The following is a 25,822-nucleotide window of genomic DNA, read 5'->3' on the forward strand; positions in this document are numbered from 1 at the left end:
GGTGGTTTCGACCACACATCAGCTGCCTCAGGTCAGGGCATGACGGCGAGCTAAAGGTAACGCAGCTAACGCAGCATCCGAGACCCATCAGCTGTGCGCCAGTGCAGCCTGCAGCCCCTGGGACACAGCTCGAGAGTCACAGCGAGACACAAGCACCCACTCCACCCGAGCAGCAGCAGCGGTATGAATCCGACAGACAGACGGACTCCAATTGACGCCTGAAACGCTAAACACAGAGCAATCGCTCTGGGTAAACACAGCTGATAGATCGAAAAAAAAAAAAAGACCGCTGGAGTGAATTTACCTACTTTCCGTCAGGTTCTTGAATGTAACTCGGTCAAGATGCAGCATGATGATGATGGTAAAATTTGGGGACAGCTCTCCATTCCGACAACCCTCCACTTCGACACCCCGCTGTTCCGAAATAGCCCCACTTCGAAACACCGCTACTCCGACACCCACTCCTCCCCCCCGCAGCTGTCCAAGGTGCTGAACCGCGTGACGTTGTTTACATTCTGCTTTGTGGCTTGTCTGTGAAACATGCGCTGCTCAGGGACTGGGCAGATCTGTCCCACTTGCTTTCTCCCCGACTCCGTTGTTGGAGATCTCCACACAGTAATAGAAATACACTTTTTATCTTTTTCTCCCCCTTGCTCCGCTCGAGCGCGGCTGAACCCGGCTTGAGCTCACACGGGCTCGAGGCTGCAGCCGCCGCTCGCACTGACAGCTGACTGAGGGAGATGCTTTGGTTAGGCTTAGGCAATGAAGAAAGGAGTTGGTTAAGTTTAGTAAAAAAGACCAGGTAGAGGCTTGACAGGCTAGAAGCATAATGAACGTTATATGTCATTAATATGAAGTATTTGCTTGTTTTGCAGTTAATTATGCACATGATCCGTTTGACCCCAAAAAGGAAAAAAGGATCAATGCGCACTGCACACTGGGGGTTTCCCCCAATAGCCTTTTCGGAGTAGCGGGGTCTTTAGAAAAAATAGAAAACCCCGCTATTACGATGAATGGAAGTCTATTGTCGGAAAGGCGGGGCTTCGGAAAGGCGGGGTGTAACCGTAAAATTTACAGATATAAATACGCGTTTTTTCATCAGCATCAGTCTACAGAAATGACGGATAGAGGGGAAAAGGCTTTATGCACAGCTCCACTGCTCCACTGCTCCTGATTCCAGGTGTCTGACCATTGTTGTGACTACTGAGGTCAGAGTCACAGACACACCTGGATTAATCAGTTTGTCCAATAATGCAAGACAGGAAATAAAGGAGCTGGTTTAAGTTCAGGAAGTAAGTGGAGCTGTGCATAAAGCCCATTCCATCAACCTTTATTTAGTGGGAGCATTGGAAAAAAAACACCAAAAAAAACGTTTTAAAGTAACGAAAAAGTTACTTTCTCAGTAACGCATTACTTTTTGGTTTAAGTAACTCAGTTACTAACTGAGTTACTTTTTAAATGAAGTAACTAGTAACTGTAACTAGTTACTATTTTTCATTAACTTGCACAACACTGCACATGATACACATACACACAGCTGAGGGGCCGAGGCGCGGCACGGAGAAATGCGCATCTGGTGGCTTGACATGGGCTAATAATAATAAAAAGTCAGCTGCTTTGCAATAAAAACTCAACAAACTGAAAAACAAAAATCCCTTGACAAGTTCTCTTTTTTTCTTTTACTTTTTACGCATTTTCGCATGTGTGAAATGTGCTGCAGCTGTTTTAAAATCTAATGTGTGCAGTGTCTCCGCGCAGCTTGAAATGCGCATCAGTCTTGAGACTTTGCTCTCCGCCAGGCGACTTCACTGTGCTGTTTTGATGCGATTCTGCAGAGTGAAGCCTCTCTCCACTCAGGGTAGATGTCGCTGAAATCTCCGATTTCGTTTTTTTTTGTTTTTTTAAAAATAAAATTCAAATTGTGCCCCTGACTAAGAGGGAATATTTTCACCGGACATTTCCAAACTGCCTATTTCCCTGAATACACAAGTGATAATATTGCAGTGGGGATGAAAGAAGCGGTCGCTGCATGGAGCCTGGATGAAGCACATCTTGTCTGTCTAACAACTGACAACGCCGCGAAAATGGTCAACCCTAACCCACTCTTGACTGAGGGGTGGCCCATGTTTTGCGCGTGGGTCACATTGAGAGTTCCTCTTGATTTTACTTGTCCTCCCTGTCTGCCATGTGGGCCTCGTTGGCGCAGTAGGCAGCGCGTCAGTCTCATAATTTGAAGGTCGTGAGTCTGAGCCTCACACGGGGCAGTGTGAACCTTTTGTCTCGCCATTTGCACCTAATGGCTGGCTCTGAGAGATTCTCAGTCATTCTGTTCCTGGTTATCCAAGTGTAGGGTCGTGAAAATCCCACTGTTTTCTGCAGGTTTGTTTGCACTCCTGATTGTAGCTTGGACAGGCGTTAAAGCAGAACTATGCAAGTCGGCCGGAAATAGCTCGCTCCTTCGCTGGTTTCTCTTTTTTTCCCTCTCCGGAGCTCCCCCACAGTTCTGGGAGGCACATGTCACTGTCGTAAAAAAAAAAAAAAAAACTCTGCCACCACCTCCTCCACCCCCTACATGTGCTTGTGTTTACATTGGAAGCTGCTGAAGGCAGAGAGCGGTGTTTGCTAAGCCCTGCTAACACAGAGCTAATGCTAACACGGAGCTAACGCTAACACGGCCACACACAGACACAAAGATACACACACAGGAATAAAGGTTCTAAAACGCGAAGGTGTGTGTGTGTGTGTGTCATGATGTATTACATTATCTTATACAGGGTGTCCACGGGGTTTTAAAAAGTATTAAAAAGTGATAAATCAAAAAAGCAAAATTTAATGGCCTTAAAAAGTGATAAATTTGGTCCAAAGGTATTCATTTTAAAGAATAGGTATTATATATTATTATATTATATTTCTTTTGGACAATGACTGGTTATATTTTGATGAAATAGGCGTAATAAAATAAATAAAGCATTACTTGCTTGCGCCGCTACTTCAAAATAAAAGGAATGATATTGACGTCATATCAATTCATGTAGTTGTCAGGCGGATAGAAGTGCTACTAGTGAATCTCTTCGGATTTTAGCGTGTGGCAAAACGTTTCGAATATGGGAAAATGCAAGTTTGCAGAAGACTTAAATTGAGATGACAGGCGCCTTGATGTAGCCTATGTGTGTGTCAATGTAGATGCACGTAACGCGCCGCACATCCGATGTGCTCTTTTTTCATGCACTCGCGGCTCACAGCTCCATGAACCTTCTACTGCCAGCCCGGTGTTTAGTCGGACCGGGTCCGGGTCTGCTCCGTTTGAAAGGGCAGGAAGCCCCGAAGCGGGGGGGGGGCAGGTGAGGGTGGGATCAGGGGAGAGAGGCTGGTGATTGAGAAAGGCATGATAAGATATTTTATTTTTGATCAAATGTTCCTGATGACTTATGGATGATGCCCTGTTGTGCAACCGAGTCTCCTGGGTAATGGTAATGATGTAAGTAAGTGTTGGATGATAAAATCTATGTACATGCAGGGCTCCAGACTGCGACTAAATTTCATCTACTCGCTCATGTGCGACCAGTAAATTTGCCGATTTTTTTTTTTTTTTTTTAATGACCACTATGATTGGCTAATGTGTGATAAGAAGCGTGTGTTTATCTTCTCTACATCTCGGAGCGGAGGAGACGTCTTTCCACAGCGCAGCTCTGTGTGAAACAGCAGGAGACACACAGACCGGTGACCTGCACGTGTGTGTGCTGTGTCACCTGCATTTTTTTTTTTTTTCGACGGCTCGCTACAAACCTTAAACATCCCATAATATGCTCGCGCTCTCGGCAGCGGTACTCAAATCGTCACAAGGCAACGAAGCAGGTTGACTCGCGCTGCAGAACGCGCTGCACAGACTAGGCTCAGATATGATTGATCGATTGTTGATCGATAGATCCTCTTTTTTTTTGGCCGTGCGGAGGAGGTTGGGGGGGGGGGGGGGGGGGGGGTGTCGACGAGTTTGATGCCAAGGAGTCCGTGCACATGTGGCTCAGTCAGGGTCATCAGACAAAGAGGCCAACAAGGGCTGGCCTACACAGGCACCTTATACCCCAAGGGGGGGGGGGGGGGTCTGTTCTAGGATGAGTTTACCACAAGTGGTGTGTCTACTTGTTTTGTTATTGGTCAGTGCAGCCTAAACATTAACTTTATATTTTCAATATATAAACTGTTGCACAATAAAATGTGAATTTAAAACATTATAGTTTCTGCATTTATGCAGTATTTATCAGTAATACAGTGAAAATTAGAGGAAATGTGCAAATTTACTTTGCAAGTCGATTTCGGTGTGTGCCCCTAAATTTTCTGCTTGCGCTCCTAAAATTTTAAGTTAGGGGCCACTGTGCTCCTAGTCAAAAAAGTTAGTCTGGAGCCCTGACATGTCATAAAATCTTTCTGATTGATACTTGGTGCAACTCGATGTCGTGGTGGTATTAAAAAAAATCTGAAGGTAGTGAAAAAAGGTATTAAATGGTAGTAAATTGACTCAAAGATTTGTGTATATACCCTGTTATAAAAGATCCATGGTGTGAGTGCCTGTGTTGGGATTAGCTCCGTGTAGCCACAAGTCGAACTTCATCAGTAGGCTACAAACATTCCGTGTTTCCATGGTTTCCTCTGACTTTACCAACTCAAACCAATCACGATTCGTGACATGCATGACGTCATCTGTGTTCTTATGTCGTACTGCCGTAAGGCAGTTTCTCGCGATAGTTCTATCCATTGACGAGATTTGTAACACCGAGATGGAGGACTGATCTTGCAAGTGCGGTTTTCAGCCAGTGGGGGGGGGGGGGGGTGAGCGCATTGGCCTAGACCCCATTCACCTCATAATAGGTCACTCAACCATCACAGTGTCTCTGAGCCACAATAATTACAGCCGAAATCCTGCATAGTTCTGCTTTAAGAGTTGTTGGAAAGTCGGTGGACCATCTTGATTTCCTATTATTCTTCTGAGTCGGCTTTGCTATTCAAGCGGTTGTGGCCAGTTAATGTCAGGTCCTTGACAGTTCGTCAGTCCAGTGCGTTGCTTTGGCAGGCAGGAGATTTGTTGAAAAGCACAGACTGTCAGAAGTGGGATTCGAACCCACGCCTCCAGGGGAGACTGCGACCTGAACGCAGCGCCTTAGACCGCTCGGCCATCCTGACTGAGAAAGTAGGCCGGAGCCCGTCACGTGTAAGCCAAAGCAGGGAATGACATCACCTGCAAATCAGTCACAAAGCAAAAAGCAACGTTAAACTTTTCATTTAACATGAAGAAAAGCAGGGCGGCGTCAACGGGTAATTTCCAGGTGCTGACGAAAGGGGGCTGAATTGCAACGGCAGAGAAGAGGCAGCCTTCGTAATGTTTTCCAAACAGTCAGGTCCAAGTAGATGTCTCTGTCTTTGATCGGGTCGGGACCTCGTAACAGTATGTGTTAGCGGTAATTACGGAGACGATTTCACAGAAATAATTTCAAACCACAGGGAATTCATGTGAAATTAGATTTTTTTTTTTCTTTTTTTTTTGCCGGATATTCTAGCCTGGCCGCTACAGATTTCAGGCCGAGTGGGGCGCCTGGCCAAATAAGGTCTGCTGGAAACCCTGGATACTGAGTGATTAGTTTGCCCTGGCTCTAGATTAAAATCCTCACTCTGCCATTCACTGTCAGTGGTGCGTGACATGACAGCCCTCCAGTAACACGATAGGTGGGCTTATGTCCAGAGCTGCGGCAGCCCCCCTCTTGACTGAGGAGTGGCCCGTGTTTTGCGCGTGGGTCACATTGAGAGTTTGTCTTGATTTTACTCATCCTCCCAATTTGCCATATGGGCCTTGTTGGCGCAGTAGGCAGCGCGTCAGTCTCATAATCTGAAGGTCGTGAGTTCGAGCCTCACACGGGGCAGTGTGAACCTTTTGTCTCGCGGTTTGCACTTAATGGCTGGCTCTGAGAGATTCTCAGTCATCCTGTTCCTGGTTATCCAAGTGTAGGGTCGTGAAAAAGCCCACTGTTTTCTGCGGGTTTGTTTGCACTCCTTATTATAGCTTGGACAGGCGGTAAGAATTGTTGGAATCACCTGAGACCATGTGTAAACGACAGTCATCGGACCATCTTGATTTCCTATTATTTCTCTAAGTCGGCTTTGCTATTCAAGCAGTTGTGGCCAGTTAATGTCAGGTCCTTGACAGTTCGTCAGGACAGTGCGTTGCTTTGGCAGGCAGGAGATTTGTTTGATCTGGTACGACATCCATGTTTAAATGCCTGGCTGGGACGCGTACCTCGTAGCCTGCAAGACATCCTGGAAGAAACAAAAGCAACATCCTTTCCCAGCTGAGCGATATCTGTTTGGAAGAAACGGAGCCCGTAAAAGCCGGTTCATGAGGTGTCTGTGGGTCGTGGCCCCAAAGTGGTAGGAATGGGGGCCACGTAAGCATTGGTGGTTCAGTGGTAGAATTCTCGCCTGCCATGCGGGAGGCCCGGGTTCGATTTCCGGCCAATGCACAGAGCCTTTTCGGTAACACTTCACTTGAATTATCTTCTTTTAGCGTGACATGACACTGTCCTAACAGTGTCATAACACAGTCATGAATGTGTAATAAACATTATGTCAATGTCATAATCATTTATGACTGTTGTCATTTAATGTCATTCGGTTTTTGTAATAACAACTTGACAACTCTTGGTTGTCTTGATTATGACAACTTGACATTAATCAAAGTGACATGACCAGAAGTTGTCTTTGTCACGACAACTTGACATTTAATTTGTTTGGGATGTCCTTCTTATGATAACCTGATTGTGTACCGTCACTCACGCACATGAAAAGCACAGCACCTCACAGGGATCAAGATGTGGGAAAAGGGAAGGCTGTCAGAAGTGGGATTCAAACCCACGCCTCCAAGGGAGACTGCGACCTGAACGCAGCGCCTTAGACCGCTCGGCCATCCTGACTGACTGACTGACTGACTGACTGACTGAATGACTGACTGACTGACTAACTTAACATGAAGAAAATCAGGGCGGTGTTAACGGGTAAATTCCAGGTGCTGACGAAAGGGGGCTGTATTGCAACGGCAGAGAAGAGGCAGCCTTCGTAATGTTTTCCAAACAGTCAGGTCCCACCGAGATTTGAACTCGGATCGCTGGATTCAGAGTCCAGAGTGCTAACCATTACACCATGGAACCACTGGCCCACTGCTGTTGTCTGCTGATGGACAGCGTGGTCCAACCAGATGTAAAGGCTACATTTAAGCACTTAACATGCTTGGATCCATCACATTTGTATTTACACACGGGACAGACAGAAATGCGCCTGCCCTTCCTTCCACTGTTTTTTCCTGCCTGATTTCTCCACCCCGTCTCTGGCTTTGCTATCACATCCACGTTTAAATGCCTGGGAGGCGTACCTCGGAGCCTGAAAGACTTCCCAGAAGGAAGAAAAGCAACATCCTTTCCAAAGTAAGGGCACGTTGTCGTTGTTGTGTTTTTCTTGCTATTTGATAGCAAATTATCTTTCAGAGGTTTGGCCTGTTCTGCGGCAATGACACAGTGGTAATGTAAGAATGTCACAAAGAGCAGCACAATCACAATTACAGACTTTTTCCTTGTTCCTGCTTGCCTAAAATGTCAATAATCTGTACTGTCATTCCCACACATCAAGTATACATGAAAAACAGCTCCCGCTGACTACACACAGGGTTTGTTTGCACTCCTGATTGTAGCTTGGACAGGCGTTAGGAGTTGTTGGAATCACCTGAGACAGCGTGTTGCTTTGGCAGTCAGGAGATTTGTTTGCTTTGGTATGACATCTATGTTTAAAGCTGCCCTGTGGAGTTTTGCTCATTACGAGCCATCAGCCGTGTTTTTTTTCGAGTAGGCTACTGCAACAGTCAGTCTGCGCCGTTCGATGACGTTGAACCCCCCCTTCCCTCCCTCCCTCCCCGAACGGTAAGTGCAGGTAACCAGGCAACCAGGTGACTGGCGAAGTAGGAAGAGGAAAAAAAAGTTGTGGTCATTCAGCTTTGGCATTTTTTTAGGGGTGTGACCTTGTACATGTGTAAACGTTTACACGGAATTAAACTGTAAACGTTTAGTAAAAAAAATCCCTAAACGATATCTAGGCCTACACGCAATTTATTTTCATATTTTTATACATAGGCCTACATTTTGGGGGGGCTGGGTGAAAAATAGTCCCGCACACTGTCTTAATTTAGAGAAAACTATGATTTAATAAAAATGATGCTGTGACGCGCTTCCCTCCTCCAAAATGTGTGTAAGTGCGCTTTTTCTTTCCTTTTTTCTTGTCTTTTTTTTTTTTTTTGCGAGCGAGTGTGATGGCGCCGCCACGCCGGGTCAAACATTGCTTTTCTGGTTGCCAAAAAATATTCTAAGCAAATATAGCCTCCCTAAACACAAACAAATAACCTTAAACGGATTGAAAGAGGTGTCTCGGGACATTAAAGACGGCCGAGGACCGACGAGACGCCTCTGTATTGCTCCTGCCCGGCCTGTCCACTCCTCTCATACACACTTCAGCACCTGTCCTGGGCTGCACCGTGTCGGCTCGGCTCGCTCCTCGTTTTAAATGACTTTACTCCTTTTAAAAGTAGTGTAAACAATTTACTGTTCTGATCACTCATACGCGTGTATAGTTAGGCTATACGTTGCATTATTATTAGTTATAGCTACTTCAAAAGTAAAGGACGGCGGAGCGAGCCAAGCTGTAGCCCAGGACAGGTGCTGAAGTGTGGGAGAGGAGGGAGAGACTGGGCTCCGCGGGGCTCTTGCAACTAGCGGCGGATCAGAGAGGGTGGAGGACCGACATGACAGGGGGTCTTGGTCTCCTGGTACCTGTGCAGTCCAGGACCGCGGAAGTCAGCGAGAGGGGGGGTACGGTGGTCGACTCTGAACGCGCTCACCGGGCGGATCTCTCCAGGCGGATCTCTCCAGTTACGGTGCGGTGCGTGTCGGGGGGGGAGGTGGGCGGGACGAATCCGCCGTCGGGTCTCCTCCGCTCCGGTGGCTGCAGTGTCAGTGCTTCCACCGGCTGCATATCAGACTAGACAAAAATAAGATAACATGTTCTTCTCTTATGTTTACCAGCGCTCTAAACCCTAGGCTACGTCAAATCCGAACGTGTTGCGTTGCATGCGTAATTCCCTGTGCGACAGCGCGGGAAAGTCGCTCCTCAGAGGCAATTGCGCTCCTGGGTAAACCAGGGACTGTGGTGGAGATGCGTTCAATGATCATCCTAATAAGTCGTTTGGCAGTGGCTGCAATGTAACGGACATTGTTTTATATGTATAAACTCCACAGGCCAGCTTTAAATGCCTGGCTGGGACGCGTACCTTGTAGCCTGCAAGACATCCTGGAAGAAACAAAAGCAACATCCTTTCCCAGCTGAGCGATATCTGTTTGGAAGAAACGGACATGAGCCCGTAAAAGCCAGTCCATGAGGTGTCTGTGGGTTGTGACGGCAAAGTGGTAGGAATGAGGGCCACATAAGCATTGGTGGTTCAGTGGTAGAATTCTTGCCTGCCACGTGGGACGCTTGTTTGAATATCAATAACAGAGGATCAGCCAATCGGAAGGTAGCTTTTTGCCATTTTTTCTTTGTTTTTTTCTGAATTCCCAGACAAGACTCAAATCCTTAGTGTCTTTCATTCGAAATTACTGTAAAGTATTGAAAATACCTGAGAAATATTTGATTGCATTTGGAAATGTATCATTAGTTTAAAAAATGATATCATACTATAATTTTTTTTTGGAATGTCTAAATCCTACTGTTTTTAGTTTACATGGATACCTTGTTTTTTGGTGCTGCTTTGTACAAAGATACACAGTAGCAGCCAAAAGAACAAGATTTGGATGGATGGATGGATGGATGGACAGACATACAGACAGACAGTTAATAAAGTAATAAAGTAATTATGCACAACCGTTAACACGTTGGCAGTCCTAATAGTGCGCACCCTCATCAGGATACTGGCAGTGCTGTTCTGGATGTACTGCAGTATTGTTGAATGAAAACTCCCCAGGTGACAAAAAGAAAGATTCATCCTGACACCACCAGAGAGCAGCAGAGCGCTGAGTTACACTGAAGCAGGTGTATTCATCACTTTGGCCTAATAACTGGAGGGATTTTTCACATTTCTGAATGTATACGAGCATTTAAATGGCTGTCTCTCACTTCAGCTTCTATTAAAACAAGTACCTATTTACATTTTATATTTATTGCTGAACTGAACTGAATCACTCCCACACTCAGTTTCAGTTTCTTCTCATATGACAGGAGAGATGGGTAAGGAGACGGGTTCACAGTTGTGTTCATCCTTAAACATCCACATGTCTTTGTCTCTTATAAGTAGGCCTTTACAGTCATCCTTATTAACTGTAATTTATGATGCGAGCACAGACCTGACTTAAAGACACTTTTATGAGCTTGTTCAAATGCAGTTTAATATTACAGTCTATATTTAATATTCCAGCACATAAATTAATTTCCATCACCTCCTACAACCCTTAGACCTTTTGATTTTCTGTGACTGGCATTGGACACCCCTGCAAATGCATTTTAATACCCAAACGCATCTGTTTATCTGGTGCCTATCACTGTCTGGTCATTTTGAACAGAAAAATAATTACAGAGTGCTGAGGCTTGTCCTTCAGCGTGGATTACTCTGGTGTTGTGGCCTCCACTCAAACTCCATTTTGATTATTAAAAGCGGGGGGACAGAGGAGACAAACTATGTTTTGTTTCCTATTAAGGCAGCTCTTCTCCTCCCTAAGAGGATTATCCTTGACACACGCCCAGGAGTTACGTAAGGCTGTCAGAGGATAATACCTAACATTTCCTCATATCCTGCATTTTGGCAGCTCGGCACTGTGAAATCAGTGCAGTTGGGCTGAGGTGTGGCAGGACAGTGAGTACTAGACAGAAAAGACATGGACTCGATTTTCCACCACTGGAAACTAGTGGGAATTTTTATATTGAATGGACATCATTGTCACTTTTCTTTTTCTTTTTTCTAGTCTGTTGAAAAGTGATACTGTGGTAAAACCAGATAGATGCAATTATTATTTTGTTTGTTTTGTCTAAAAACTAATAATGGCCATGGGTAATGTGAGTATTCTGAGTATTCACAGAATTACGACCTAAAAAAAATTTCAGCATTTTCATGTCAGTTTTTTTTTTTTATTTAACAACAAGTATAATGTTTTTGTTCAGTCTCAATCCTTTCATCAGTCTTTTACCAGCCTCTTCTGGAAGCTGACCCAGCAAAAAAAAAAAAAATAATAATACATTTTTAAAAATTTAAAAAGAAAGAGAAAAAGAACACTCTACACAATGTTAATGCAGCAGACAAAGTTTTACAGCTTTAGTAGCTAGACAGGAGCTGGTTAAAAAAAAGAATACAGATTTAAAATTTAATTTAGTCTTAAGGTGTGTTCACACCGGACCTTTTATTTTTGTCGCTGTCGCTTGTGTCGCTCCAAAGAAATTGCTCTGTCACTCAGCTGCAGTCGCTCAGTTTGGCACAATTCAACAGATCGCTCTGATGACGTCATTCAAGCGATTCCAGTGAATTTCACCTTGTTTGGAGTCGCTCTTTTCTTCCCATTTGTATCCACAAGTTTCTGAACGTGATCTATGGTCAAAACCGGAAGCCGGTTTTGGTGAAATTGTATGTTACGTTTCAATGGTTTTCAGTCGTTGTCATAGTTGCGGTAAACGCATGGATCTATTAACGCTGGCTTTTAACACAGATGTCTGATACCCATTGTTAAAAGCTGGTGTGATGAAAAAAATCCATGCATTTACCGGAAGAGCAAAACTGGCTTATGATCTTTTTTTTTTAAGTTCATTTTTTGGCTTTTTGCCTTTATTCGATAGAACACAGTAGAGATAGACAGGAAAGGGGGAGGCAGAGAGAGGGGGAATGACATGCAGGAAGGGGCTGCCCGACACAGGATTCGAACCGGGGCCGCCTGCGGTGAGGACTGTGGCCTCAACATGGGGCGGTCGCTTTACCCACTGCGCCACGCACTGCCCCACGCACTGCCCCACCCCCCCGGCTTATGTTTTTGACATTCGTAAAAAGGTGGATTGGTCCAGCATGGCTGACATACCTACTGCCGCCGTTTACCTGTTGTGGAAGTCCCACAAGCGCCGTACAACGTCTAGCCAGCTTTGCTCTGCCGGACCAGTGGAGTTGTATTACGTTTCCATGATTTCAGTAGTTGTCATAGTTACGCATAGATTTCTCATCTCGAGCGACACAATGAAAAATCGCTCTGTCGCTCGGAGCCCCAGCGATTTTTTGCCTGAGCGATTAATCTCCATTTTAGTTGCCATGATTACTATAACAATAGTCATGACTTGGTTAGGAAAATATGGTGGTTTGGGTTAACATAGGGAAAGTGTCTTATCTACATTAGTCAGTCTTTGTTGCCATGGCTGCAATATAAGCTACTACTTTTATATGGGAATCAGACATCAACCTCCTGTGTTCATAATAACCTGCTGCACAAAAAAGGCATGGTCTATTTTATAAGAAGGAAGTCTCACCGGGTTTCAACATCAATTTGAGGAAATAGCTGGTGAATAGCCAGTGCACATTGCACACTTCTCATCATATGAAGCATATAATGCTACAGTCTCCCCAAGCCATCACAAGCAAAGATTCATCTGCAGAAAACTAAACTCTACAACCCAGTCCTGTTCCTTCTGCTGTCGAGTTGCCGAGCTGCTGCGGGGCTAGACAAGACCAGCCAAGCCACCAAGCCACCTGGGCCAAGTCACCGAGCCGTGGGCAGTTCGGGGCTCCACCCGGGCTGAGCCACTGCCGGGCTAGCTGTGCCACCAAGCCACCTGAGCCAAGCTGTCGAGGAGCTGGCGCAGTCAGCCAACAAGTCTTTTTTTTTCAGGAAAATCCTACAGGCTCTACCTTCAAGTATTTGATTGATACCCATCTTTATAACTTTATGTTCCTTAATTAATTTTTTAACCACTATTTAATGTTTATTATATCCCATATTCTTGTATGTTTTGTTTTTTATTTAAGACATTAAATTTTCCTCTCTGTCTCTATATAATATGATGCACTTAGATGCACTTTTGTAAAGAGTTAGACAATAATAATAATAACAAACTTTATTTATATAGCACCTTTCAAAACATGTTACAAAAAGCTGTACAACGAAGTGAGAATCAATAAAAATGACAACAAATACTATTAAATAAAGTTAAATTAAAAAAGGGAAAAGCTCTCAGATAAAAATTGAGTTTTAAGGAAAATTTAAATCAATAGCAATAATAGAAGTCAGAGCCAGGTGTCCAACACATGTTTTCTGCCTGTCGTAACCTGCACGCTACAGATGGTTATCATCCACGTGCCAGAAACCCGCCTCCTTTAAATGTCAAGGCTCCAGCTGCTTTGTTCTGTGTTTCAGATAACGAGCGCTGCTTGTAAGCCACCTGGCAGATTGTTTGCACACACACACATTAGACAGTGAGGACCTGATGTCACATCCTGGATCATCCACTCAACCCGTGCCAGGAAAACCACAAAAAAAATCAAATACAAGAGAAAGAAACATGACAATAAAACACTCCCACTGTTTCCTGGCTGCAGTTGCCAGGGCAACACAGCTGACAAGTCCATCTCTGTTTTCCCCTCTCTTCCTCTTCCTCAGTCCGTCTCATTACAGTAGTTTCTCTTGTCACTTTCACACACCTACTGTCACTTTCTATGTGACATTCCTCGGCATTGGTTTAACTTTTACTTTTGAAAGAAACCAGTACGGCTCTACTTTGTATACCGTGTAATAGATTGAGAAGAACGACCACTGCACACTGATAAGACTATGCTGATAGAATCTATTGTGAACACGCTACTGTATTCACCATGGCCTTCACAGTCACAGTCTCAACCCAACTGAGCACCTAGACCTGTAGAGTATACTGCACCTTATGTTAATTTTTCCTCTGGTCTCTTTTCCATTTGTCCTTGCAATGGTAATAGAGTTGCAATTTCCTTTAAACAGGGTTTGAAGTGGTTCTAAGAGTAAATCACTGCCAAATCACTGGTGAACAATCAGGGGCAACTTCACCAGTGAAAATATACGGTTGAGAGACCAATCAAATCCACTTAGTCTGGCAACCAACATTATCATACGCAGCCATTAGAGATAGTACAGCTTTACTTTCTTAAATCTGCAGCTGTGTGTTTACATGCAAAAATGGAAGGTCAGATTAGAAGGAACTGGACTGAAATGCAGAATTTGAGGGGTGGGACAATCCTGGTGGCCTAGGCCTGTCCAAAAAAAAAGAAGGCTATATTTATTTATGGCGGTGCACTACATTGGTGCAACTGATTGGCCTGTCTGGCACTGGGACCGCCCACAGAGAAAACAATACGATATGATATATAAACCATATTGTAGGTGGTCAAAATGGCAGTCATCAAGTTTTTTTTTAGAATAATCAAGACGAGCATAGCACACTGGGGCGGAGCAGCAGAGAGCCGAACTGGCAGGGAGGATGGCAATGGATCCAAAAGAAAAGAGAAGAGGAAGAGCAGAGAGGGAATGTCAAAAAAAAAGAAGAAGCACTTAAGGCGGGCTTACATTGTACGATTTTGCCACGATTTTGTCGTCCCAGACATATTTATTTCAATGACGTCCACCCAGTAAAAAAATCCCCACTACACCACTGTGTGTAGGCCTATGTTTGTGTTCGTGGATGCATTGCATGTGTGTGAGCATGAGTGGATAAAAAAAAATGTATATATTAAACTCACAGGGAAACACAAAGAACACGCAGAAAGAAAAATAGATGCAACGCTGAGGAACATGGGATGAATGTTGGGTATGAACACAGGGCATCGATGCAGACGAACCGACAAAGGACAATGGAAAAAACTGAGGTTAAATTCCCAAGGAAAGGAGACACAGGTGGTGCAATCAAACACAAGCGAGACTCTCCCCCAATTCCAATCCGCCCCCTAAAGACTCAAGCCCTGAACCCTCACTGACTAAAGTGACGTCAGCTCTAAGTGACAGAGTGTGAGAGTCTGTGAGGGTCCAGATGCTGTAAATATGAATGGAACAGCACTTACACACTCTCACGACACGTTACCTTGACAACAACATGTTGTTGACTCCGGTCTTGGGCCGATAATTTACTGTACTTTCAACGCGCACAAGGTGTGTGAGGTGGACGGACTCAAAACAAAATGTTATATCTCACACAGGCTTCGCCCTCTACTGGACTCTATGGGTATCTCTCCTCCAATCGCGTACGCGCGATGGCCCACTGAAATTTGCATGTACGTAGCCGGCCAGTATGGCGTGCCTACCTTTCCCGCCCTTTAGCGGGCTATATAAGCAGATGCACCGCCAGCTGCCCTCATTCCTTTTACTTTCAGCGTCGGCGAGTGCCCACTGTCACACTAGCTCCAAGGATGGAGTCGCCGCTTCAGGAACAACGCCTCTGCCGGCCTGCCCTAACGGCATCATCGCCCCGGCAGACCCACATCTTCTCTGCTTCGAGTGTCTCGGGAGGAAGCGCGCCACCGCCGGGCTGGAGCAGCGACGGCAGGAGGAGGATGCCGCTCCAGCGTACACCACCTCCACGTCGCCTGATGAAGCTTCGCCGCCTAGACCCGCCTCAGCCTCTGCTGTAGACTCGCCGCCGCTACGAGACGAGGAGGATGAACTCTCCCTCTCCGATGGCTCGATGGTGTTTGGCGCCGCTTCTATCAAGCTCGACTCCCCGTAAGTCATGACGACTGCAGCAGAGTGTGTCGGGCTTCCCCTTTTTTTTGTATTTGGGGTGTAGTACCCCCGTTTTGTATTGTGGCTGTGGTGGCGTTCGTGCAGCAAGGCAACAGGCCAGTGCATTTTCATACCCTCAGGTAAGTTTTGCAACAGCATTGGTTCTTGGCGTGTAATTGTATGGTAGCTGACAGGCTCTGTTTGCAGCGGTCGGCCTGTCTTCTGGCTGGAGATTGAGTGAGGGGAGAGTTGTCCTGGCAGTGTGTGTGTGCGCGCAGCCCCGTGAGCCACACAGCGTTCTGTGAGCAGCACGGCGTTCGCTTCCTTGGTTAAATTGAGGTATGTTTGTTGGTTGCATTGCACGGCGCATTTGTGTAGTAGCATGGCTGATAAATTATTGACTTTGCAGTGGTTTTGCCGACCGAAGTCGGAGGTGAGCCAAGCGTGGCCTTGAAGTTGGCTTTGTACACAGCATTCAGTTCCTACGGTAGGCCGTCTCATTTGTTTTTTTTGTGCTTGTGGTACATGTGCCTTTTTCTAGCTGCTATTAACCATGACCTTGCACCTCTGATTGTTAACAGTTAAAGCTGCCTGTTGCTGTGTGTGTCCTCCTGTGTCGGAGCCCTGAAGCCTCCACGCCCCGCCAACTATCAGCTGACGCGGGCCCCTACGCCTCGTATGGGCGTCCTACTGCTGTTCTGTCTGGGTTATTTTGATTATTCATTATTTTTCAAAGTTTCTTTTGTTATTTAGTATTTTATTGTATTGTTTTCTTTTTGTTTTTCTGAGTGTGTGTGTGTGTGTGCAGGCCTTTTGCCTGCAGTGAACCCCCTTTCTGGATCTGTAAAGTTTTTGTTTCTTTTGTTTAATTTCTGAATTAATCAAATCAGGGGTTTGTGTGAGTGTGTTGGTGTGAGTGGAGCCTAAAGAGCTTGTGTGTGTGTGTATATTGTATTGTGCAGGTTCCCCATCTTTTATTGCCTGGCCTAATAGTTGTCTCTCTCTTTTGGACAGGTGCTGGCGGAGCCACTGGTGCAAGAGACTGGCTGATCCCGGTGGTGGCGGTTCCCCTCACTTTCCTGTACAGTAGTGCACTTTGTGGTGAACAATTTGTGTGGTTTTCACGTGTGGTGTAGCATAAGGACCCTTCCCCTCTCCCTCAGCAGTCATCTTCGCCGGTGAGCCCCCAGCCCTGTACCCTAGCACTTTATTGACAACCTAAGCAACGCTTTTATATGGCCCTATTATATATTGTACAATATTGTTTTGTCCATTGATTTTATTGTGAACCTGTACTCTGCAAAAAGAAAAAGAAAAACAATAGTTAATAATAAAAACTTGTACTTTTTTGGAATCACGTCTGAGCCAGTGTCTGTTAAACCTGCGTGTCCTTTGGTGTTATAGAATTGTAGCTATAGGTTTAGAATTCCTGGGGGTGGAATTCCCCTAGGTGGCGTTGTTGGCTCTTTCTCAAGGTTTTTCTTTCGTAGCATTGCCACACATGGCAGAGCAGCTGTGTACTGACAGACTGGCTGGACAGGACCCTCAGACTAGGATATTCTCTCCAGTTCTGCGGGCTCCCCCCAGCGTTCAGGGGCATACAAGAGATGAATCTATCCTCTCAACAAGAGATAGAGTTCCTCGAGGGGGAAATTCAGGACCTGCTATCAAAACAGGCCGTGTCAATTGTCCCTCTTCTCGACAAGAAACGAGGTTTTTACTCCCCATACTTTTTGGTTCCCAAAAAGACAGGTGGCTACAGACCCATCCTGGACCTCCGTGCCCTGAACACACGTATCGGTCGCAAAACGTTCCGCATGCTAACCACAAGGAGGCTGCTGGAACTCGTCCAAGCAGGCGATTGGTTCTCAACCATCGACTTGAAGGACGCTTATTTTCACGTCGAGGTGGCGCCAAAACACAGGAAGTTCCTGCGTTTTGCATTCCAGGGAACAGCCTACGAATACAACAGGCTGCCATTTGGCTATTCCCTGGCCCCTCGTACGTTCAGCAAATGTGTGGACGCAGCGCTACAGCCGCTGCGCAGCCAGGGGATGAGGGTCTTCTTTTATCTGGACGACCTCATCGTGATGGCCAGGTCCAAACAATGGGCCATTTTTCACAACCTGACCAAGTTGGGATTTGCCATCAACTGGAAGAAGAGCAACCCCCAACCAAGCCAGCGGGCCAAATACTTGGGGATTGTGCTCGACTCTGTCAGCCTGAGAGCCACTCTGTCGGAGTCCAGACGGACGGCCCTACAGCAAGAGGTTCTCAAGCTGCAACAGGGTCCACGTGTCACAGCCTCGACCGTCATGCAAGCACTGGGGCACATGGCAGCAGCTCACCCGGTGGTTCCACTAGGACTGCTGCACATGCGTCGCTTGCAGAGATGGTTCACCAGCCTACGCTTAGACCTCAAGAGGCAGAAGTTTCGGCTGCTGACGGTCCCTCCAACAGTGCGGGGCAACCTGCAGTACTGGGGGTCCCCACGACATTTGTTGACCGGGACACCACTAGGATGAGTGACCTCGTACACCGGGAGGCACCTGCCTGGGGAGGGCGAGGTGTTGTGTGGCCTCCGGGGGAGGACCGTCACATCAACCTCCTCGAGTTACAGGCAGTGTTCCTGGTTCTCCAACACTTCAGTCACCTGTTAAGGGGAAGACACGTGTTGGTGAGGACCGACAATCGCACCACAGTCGCTTACATCAACAGACAGGGCGGTGTACATTCCGCTGCCCTGTTAGCAATGGCAGAGAACCTGTGGTCATGGGCTTCAGAGCACCTGCAAACTCTGAGAGCCCTCCACGTTCCAGGAATCGAGAACAGGGGGGCCGACCTCATGTCAAGGGGCGGCCCCCTGGAAGACGAGTGGAGACTGCAACCAGAAGTGGTACAGCAGATCTGGACACGATTCGGGAGGGCATCGGCAGGGGCGTCACTAGACCTAATACTGTACTGGGGCACACCTGGGGCACAAAGAATTCATGTGAGCGCGCAAAGTGCACGAGCAAAAACATTTTTAGCACTTATTTATCATAAAAAAACATAAATAGTGCTTTAAACTATACATGTCTACAGTCTGTAGATGATGATAAACCAAATTTTACACAATTTTACAGTTCATGTGGCACATAATGTACCACAGAAACAACTTTTGCAGTCACCAACAAAATATTCTAGATCTAAACTGCCAGCAAGTGAGACCCCCACACACCCTCATTTCTGTTCAAACACAGAGCCACAAAATGCTGAACTAGAACCAAACACACTATCTACATAGCAAAGATGATGGCAGATGTGTTACCATACATGCTCTAATCCAGACAGATTCACATCCTGTACTGGTCCCAATATTGGAACTAAGGATAAGATAGGACTCTATCTATAGGCCCAAAAGCCAGAGCTATGGTGAATCTCATCTTTACCATTGATTCAGAAGTGAGAAACATATTAGAGTATTTTAAGAAAACAGCTCACAAAGTTTGATTTTGAGGTCACCAATTCTTTTTTTCTTCTTTTTTTTTTAGGCCTATTAAAAAGATAAAAGCCCAACTAAACCACCACTCAAAGACTATTAAAATGAAATGATAAAACTTTTTTTTATGTGCTACATATAGGCTACACAAATAGCCCAACACTGCACTACAAACACGCAAACATCTACATTAAACTCATTAACTTAAATTATGTTGTTTCCAAAAGGGGGGAAATGTCAAACCTGGCAACGCAGCATGCGGCTTTGTTTACAACCTGACGGCAGTGCAGCTTGCAGGTTACTATAGCTCCGCTAACCAGAGTGACTGCACAGGGCACAAAATGGATCGATTTCTAATAAGAAAAATCAAACGGACTGACAGGCGGCGTGGTAAGGAATAGTGACGTTAAAGAGTCAGAGGAAGCAGCAATATGCAAATCAACATAAAGACGCCAAAGAAGGACGAGCAGGTAAAAGGCCAGGTGTTCCTAGCAAAAAAGAAAGAAAAAAAAGGTAGGAGGCATGTACAAGATGAACTGTAGACACCTGACACAATATAATTCTGAAACTCTTAAAGTTAGTCAGTATGTGTATTAAATAGCTTCTTACATTAATTTACAGCGCTCCATGAGATGGCGTGAAGTCTTTTTTTTTTTTAATGCACGCGCCGACTTGGAAGTGAGCCAGTCACTCCTATGAAATGGTTTAGTCCACTAGGGGTGTCTGAAATTTTACTGCAAGCATCTTCCTGGCATAACTATGGAAAATACTGTTTATTGTAGTATTTATGATTACTAATAAGAAAGATAAATGTTTCAACCCCCCTATCTGTTATTTGTACCTATTTTAGGGGAGTCGAAGTCGCAATTGGGGGGGTCAAACCCCCCAAACCCCCCTGTAATTCGCACTATGGTTGTCGGCTAACGTTACGTGCCTCACGCAGCTGCTTCACAGCGCCTCTCTCTCTCTCTCTCTCTCTCTCTCTGTCTGACAGCGGCTTCAAATCAGCTGAAGTCGCTACACATGAATAAATTAGGCTACCATATGAAGTAGTTGTGTGCGCATTCCGTAGCCTATGCTATGTAGACTTAAAACTCTGAAGTTAATTTTTTACTGGTGAAATTTTTACTGGGGCACTGCAGATCAATACTGGGGCACGTGCCCCAGTGAAATCTGTCTGGCGACGCGGCTGGGCATCGGTGGACCTGTTTGCCGACAGGTCGAACACCCACTGCCCCCATTGGTTCTCCCTGAGCCCGCAAGACCATCCACCCTTGGGGTGGACGCGTTTGCACACGCTCCATGGCCAAGAGGGCTACTTTATGCCTTCCCCCCCTCCGTCTCATCCCCCAGCTACTGGAGAGAGTGAGAGTGGAGCGGCTGAGGGTCATTCTGGTGGCTCGGCCGGCGGTCGGCTCCGTGGTACGCGGAGCTGACCACAATGATGGCGGTCCACCATGGCCCATTCCCCAATTCTGGGGGGCACTGTCACAGGAGGCAGGCGCGATACAGGCGCTGCCGACCCTGGGCCAGCCACTTCAAGCCTGGCCCCTGAAAGGGACAGGCTAATGCGGGCTGGGCTGACTGCGCAGGTGGTGAAAACCATCCAAGCGGCTAGGGCTGGATCCACCATTGCCTGTTACAGGGCTAAGTGGTTGGGTTTCCAGCATTGGTGCGAAGAGAGGGAAGTGGACCCACTTTCTACAGCTTTTGGTTGATAGAGGGCTGTCTCAAGCGACTATTAAGGTTTACGCTGCAGCCATCTCGTCATGCCATGAGGGGTTGGGCGGAGGTCCAGTCTTCGCCCACCCTCTGGTAAAACGGTTCCTGCAGGGGGTCAGAAGGCTACGACCAGTGGCACGCACTTCTGTACCACAGTGGGAATTGCCACTGGTGCTCGAGGCCCTCACAAGGAACCCCTATGAGCCTTTGGAACGCTCCTCCTTAAAGGTGTTGTCGTTCAAGACAGCGTTGCTTCTTGCTCTGACGTCAGCCAAGAGAGTGAGCGAATTATGTGCCCTGTCAGTCCACCCGAGTTGTTTACTCCTTCGCGGGGACTGCAGTGGTGCCATCCTTAAACCGAACCCCTCCTTTCTTCCTAAGAACATAAGGAGCTCATTTCGGTCCAGAATCATCCAGTTGGAAGCTTTTCACCCTCCCCCTCATGAGGATTCGAGGGAGGCGAAACTGCATCTCCTATGCCCTGTGCGTGCGTTGACATACTATGTCGACCGAACAGCCACTGTCAGGAACACCGACCAGTTGTTTGTGTGTTATGGTGACGGGACGGCTGGCAGAGCCCTGTCCAAGAAACGCTTGGCGAGGTGGCTGTGTGAATGCATCCTCTCAGCCTACAGTCAAGCGGGTCGAGAGCCGCCCACTGTGGTCCGGGCGCACTCCACAAGAAGTGTGGCGACGTCTACGGCCCTGTTCAGTGGTGCGAGTGTTGAGGACATATGTACGGCGGCATCGTGGTCTTCACCCTGCCCGTTCATAAGGTTCTATCTCTTGGATGTATCAGGCTCCTTCTCCAGGTCTGTGCTCACTGTAGGGTCACAGGACATGTGAGAGGAAGGATGTGTCAAGTGTTTTAAATACTTGATCCCCACAGGGTGTCATGCACCTGCATTGGACTGTGCTCTGCTAGGACACTGTCAATGAGGTGCGCAGGAGGTCTAGGGTTGAGACCCCTGCGAGGTTAGACCACAACTTCACCCAGCCTAGCCAGGTGCTGCTAACTGGGATGAAGTTGGACCCGTTATCACTCCATACGGTGGTTAAGATTAATAAAGTGGTGACTGGGTCTTGGTACCTAACCGGTAGCTGGTGTGGTCAGTGGGCGGAGCCTCTCCCGCGGCAGGGAGTACATAAATCTGACTTCGCCTACTGTACCCATAGAGTCCAGTAGAGGGCGAAGCCTGTGTGAGATATAACGAAGGTTACGATATTGTAACCCTAGTTATATTAACACAGGCGGAGCCCTCTACTTAGGGCCCTGCCGCTCTTTCGCCTTACGCTGAAGTTTTGGTGGAATGAGGGGGCAGCTGGCGGTGCATCTGCTTATATAGCCCGCTAAAGCAGGGGTAGACAATAAGAGAAATTTGCCACAGGCCCTCTGGGCCAGTGGCTTTTGAAGATCACTGGCACCACCATTCTAACCACTGGCCCAGGACAATAGGTATCGATCCCCATATTAACAAAAAACAACATATCCCAGCCAATTCCTGCGGTCTCGCCATCGAGGCTGGAACTTTCTGATACCATTACTAGTCAATTTCCAACATTCTTGATACTTATTCAATACCACGATCTTGTAGTTTCTTGAGATTTTGGGGGATTATTTTGTTATATGTATTTTAGTGATTATGTATGAGTTGGTATATTTGTGTTTAATTTTTGTATGTTGTTATTTATTTGAGTCTGAGGATTTATATCCTGTATCAGATATTTTTCATTCAATTTCATTAAAGAAGGTCAAAAAAAGTGCTTTTAAATTCATCAGGCTACTTTATTTAATAAATAAATAACTGTTTCACATATTTAGCCTCCACTGTGGTTTAACAATGAAGTAAAAACAGAGTTAAAATGGTAAATATGCCTCAACACAAACATGAAGTTATGTAGTCATTACTTTTATCCTCCAAGTAGTTCAGTGATATAACTGTTGTTCTCATTCATTCATTCACGTTTAGGCTGTTTCCACAGATTGGTGCAAAACTGACTCATTGTTTCATTTTCAGCTCAGTTTTGCGTTTACACACGTTTTTTTGTTGTTGTTATTATGGTCTAAATGTCACGTGACGTGCCACCGCTGTGGCGCACACCGAACAGCTGGCGCCCCAGCGTGAGCTCTGGCCCGTGTGTAACGTTTGCGTCGGTCCCGACAGGACTCGACCCGACGCGCTGAGGAGGAGGGAAGTTTCATGGTTAAGAAAAAGGTTTTTATCGGTTCTTGTGACGACCTTCTATCAGCAGCAGTGAGTGAGCTGGAGCTGCAGCTGCAGCTGCTTGCAGGTGGTGCTGACGTGCCAGGGCACAGCGCTGGCTGCGCACAGAAAGTAGATGTCTCTGTCGTTGATCGGGTCGGGATCTCTTAGCACTAATTACCGAGACGATTTGACAGTTATCATTTCAAACCACAGGGATTTAATGTGAAATTAGATTTATTTATTTACTTGTTATATTTTTTTCAAGGCATTATTTTCACTGGCCCCACCGGGCCAGTGTTTGGAGCGTTCTGGTGGCCCTGACGGTTTGAAAAGTACGCCCAGGCCACCGGGCCATTTATAGATACTTATCAGTAGGTGACGTCACGGTGCGTTCCACCTGGCCGCCGCCATGCTGGGTACCGAACACTGAGTTAACCTCTATTCAGCTCAGTGCAGCCACATCCTCTCTGACCAGAAATGACTGCTGCCTGATGTAGTTTGGATATGGATATTTCTCATTTTGATGGCCTTGCCTTGAAAGCACACACCATTTCTGCTGAGACGAGCTTTGACAGCGCGGTGCGCCGCTCTCTCTCCCGTTAAAAGTTAATCTAGCTCACCCAGCGGACCTCTCTCTCTCTCTCGCTCTGTCTCTCCTCCAAATACACGAAAAGCCAAATCAAATCAGAAATGCGTAGCCCACTTCTTTTTAACTCACAGACATTTATTTTCATAAAGTAGCCTAATAAAATATCTGGACATTTTGCCATTGTTAACATTGAGACAAAAGGCTGCAGGGATGGAAGAAGAATTCGGCAAATCATCTTATAACGCAAAAAGTCACAACAAACAGGTTTTGCACAATGGTTTGCACAGATAAGTCTTAAAATATGTGCAACACCTTCTCATCACAATCCACGCCATCTACACAGTTACGTTATCAGCTGTTATTAAAACCCAACTCATCAGGACGCGATGACCACCACTCACATTAAACAAACCGTTAACAATTAATCCACACTCAAACCGAAGCAACAATAGTGTTAACTGTACTCAACAAGCTGTTATTACAAGGTTTACAACAGATATGACAGACAACCTGGGCTGTGTGTGCGTGTATAAGAAAGGGGGGAGGGAGGAAAAGTCGGTAAAAACCTGCTAGCTGCTAGCTGTTAGCTACCGTAGCTCAGGCGTCGGTCTCCCGTCAGGTAAAAGCTGCCGTTTATTCCTCAAATGAAGCTCATGAAGTTGTTGAGCCTCTCCGGTACAGTTATCCATCACTGCTGTTGAATTAGCCGCTAAACTGCTGGACGCTAAAACCGAGGGGGCGTCTGTGTGTTTACAATTCACGAAAGCAACGTGAATGTACGTGCCGCTCACACTCAGTAGAGTGGGGTGAATGAAACAGAAAGTAAATATCCTGCATAGTTTCTCTTTTCTGTGCTGCGCTGATCAGAGCAGTGTCCCTACCTAGTGTATTTTACTTAGCAACGATCTGTTAAACAGGAATAACAGACTGTTAAAGGGATAGTTCACCCTAGAATGATATTTCGCTCATTATCTACTCACCCTCATGTTGACTAAGGGCTGGAAGAAGTTTCAGATTCCTCCGTGGCTTCTCTGAGTTACAGGGGGTCTCGGCATAGCAGTGCATGTCCATATAACGGTTGCAAAGGGACACCGGAGCTCTTCGTAAAAAAACACACACAAAAAAACATCCAAATACCTCCATGATGCTCGTATGTAATGTCCGTCTTGTGCTGAAGCCCCAAATTGCGTAATTGTCCCGAAAAAAATTAAATAAGTCTATATTTTAAGCTTGTTTGTAGCGGAAGCTTCTCGAAGCTCCTCTTCCTGGTCCGTCCAAATCTCGCGTGATTCGCAGTAACCGCACTGACGCATGCTGACGCCGGCGCAAATCACGCGAGATTTGGACGGACCAGGAAGAGGAGCTTCGAGAAGCTTCCGCTACAAACAAGCTTAAAATATAGACTTATTTAATTTTTTTCGGGACAATTACGCAATTTGGGGCTTCAGCACAAGACGGACATTACATACGAGCATCATGGAGGTATTTGGATGTTTTTTTGTGTGTGTTTTTTTACGAAGAGCTCCGGTGTCCCTTTGCAACTGTTATATGGACATGCACTGCTACGCCAAGACCCCCTGTAACTCAGAGAAGCCACGGAGGACTCTGAAACTTCTTCCAGCCCTTAGTCAACATGAGGGTTAGTAGATAATGAGCGAAATATCATTCTAGGGTGAACTATCCCTTTAAATGCAAAATCAAGATGTAAATAAATATCAGAAATATCAATAAATTATCGGAATACGACATTCAATAGTGCCATGTAATAAAAAAAGGTTTATCCACTATTTTTGTGAGATTTGATGTCACAGCCATGGATGTATTAGGTCACAGCCCATAGACTGCCTTTGGAAGTCGGTACCCAAGATGGCGCTGTGACCGGCTGCGAACGCTGTGTGACGTCACGTGATATCTATCTATATTGTCGACCCCTGTAAAGGGCGGGAAAGGTAGGCACGCCATACTGGCCGGCTACGTACATGCAAATTTCAGTGGGCCATCGCGCGTACGCGAGTTTGGAGGAGAGATATACCCATAG

At 46.2% G+C, this 25,822-nt stretch overlaps 1 long non-coding RNA gene and 5 other non-coding genes across 6 annotated transcripts; 3 read left to right on the top strand and 3 right to left on the bottom strand.

Annotated features, from left to right (window-relative positions):
* Positions 1-5,095: 5,095 nt before the first annotated feature.
* Positions 5,096-5,178, bottom strand: trnal-cag (transfer RNA leucine (anticodon CAG)). Its single transcript has one exon. It is a non-coding gene; the product is annotated as a tRNA-Leu (tRNA).
* Positions 5,179-5,839: 661 nt separating this feature from the next.
* Positions 5,840-5,912, top strand: trnam-cau (transfer RNA methionine (anticodon CAU)). The gene has a single exon. It is a non-coding gene; the product is annotated as a tRNA-Met (tRNA).
* A 526-nt stretch (positions 5,913-6,438) lies between these two features.
* Positions 6,439-6,509, top strand: trnag-gcc (transfer RNA glycine (anticodon GCC)). The gene has a single exon. It is a non-coding gene; the product is annotated as a tRNA-Gly (tRNA).
* A 367-nt stretch (positions 6,510-6,876) lies between these two features.
* Positions 6,877-6,959, bottom strand: trnal-cag (transfer RNA leucine (anticodon CAG)). Its single transcript has one exon. It is a non-coding gene; the product is annotated as a tRNA-Leu (tRNA).
* Positions 6,960-7,121: 162 nt separating this feature from the next.
* trnaq-cug (transfer RNA glutamine (anticodon CUG)) lies at positions 7,122-7,193 on the bottom strand. The gene has a single exon. It is a non-coding gene; the product is annotated as a tRNA-Gln (tRNA).
* Positions 7,194-15,866: 8,673 nt separating this feature from the next.
* On the top strand, positions 15,867-16,978 carry LOC146962792 (uncharacterized). The gene is made up of 5 exons (XR_015035100.1): positions 15,867-15,925; positions 15,993-16,124; positions 16,195-16,272; positions 16,367-16,491; positions 16,800-16,978. It is a non-coding gene; the product is annotated as an uncharacterized LOC146962792 (long non-coding RNA).
* The last annotated feature ends 8,844 nt before the right edge of the window (positions 16,979-25,822 follow it).

This window comes from Trachurus japonicus, chromosome 23, assembly GCF_045865225.1.
Source record: "Trachurus japonicus isolate A0001 chromosome 23, Traja_1.0".
Taxonomy (NCBI): domain Eukaryota; kingdom Metazoa; phylum Chordata; class Actinopteri; order Carangiformes; family Carangidae; genus Trachurus; species Trachurus japonicus.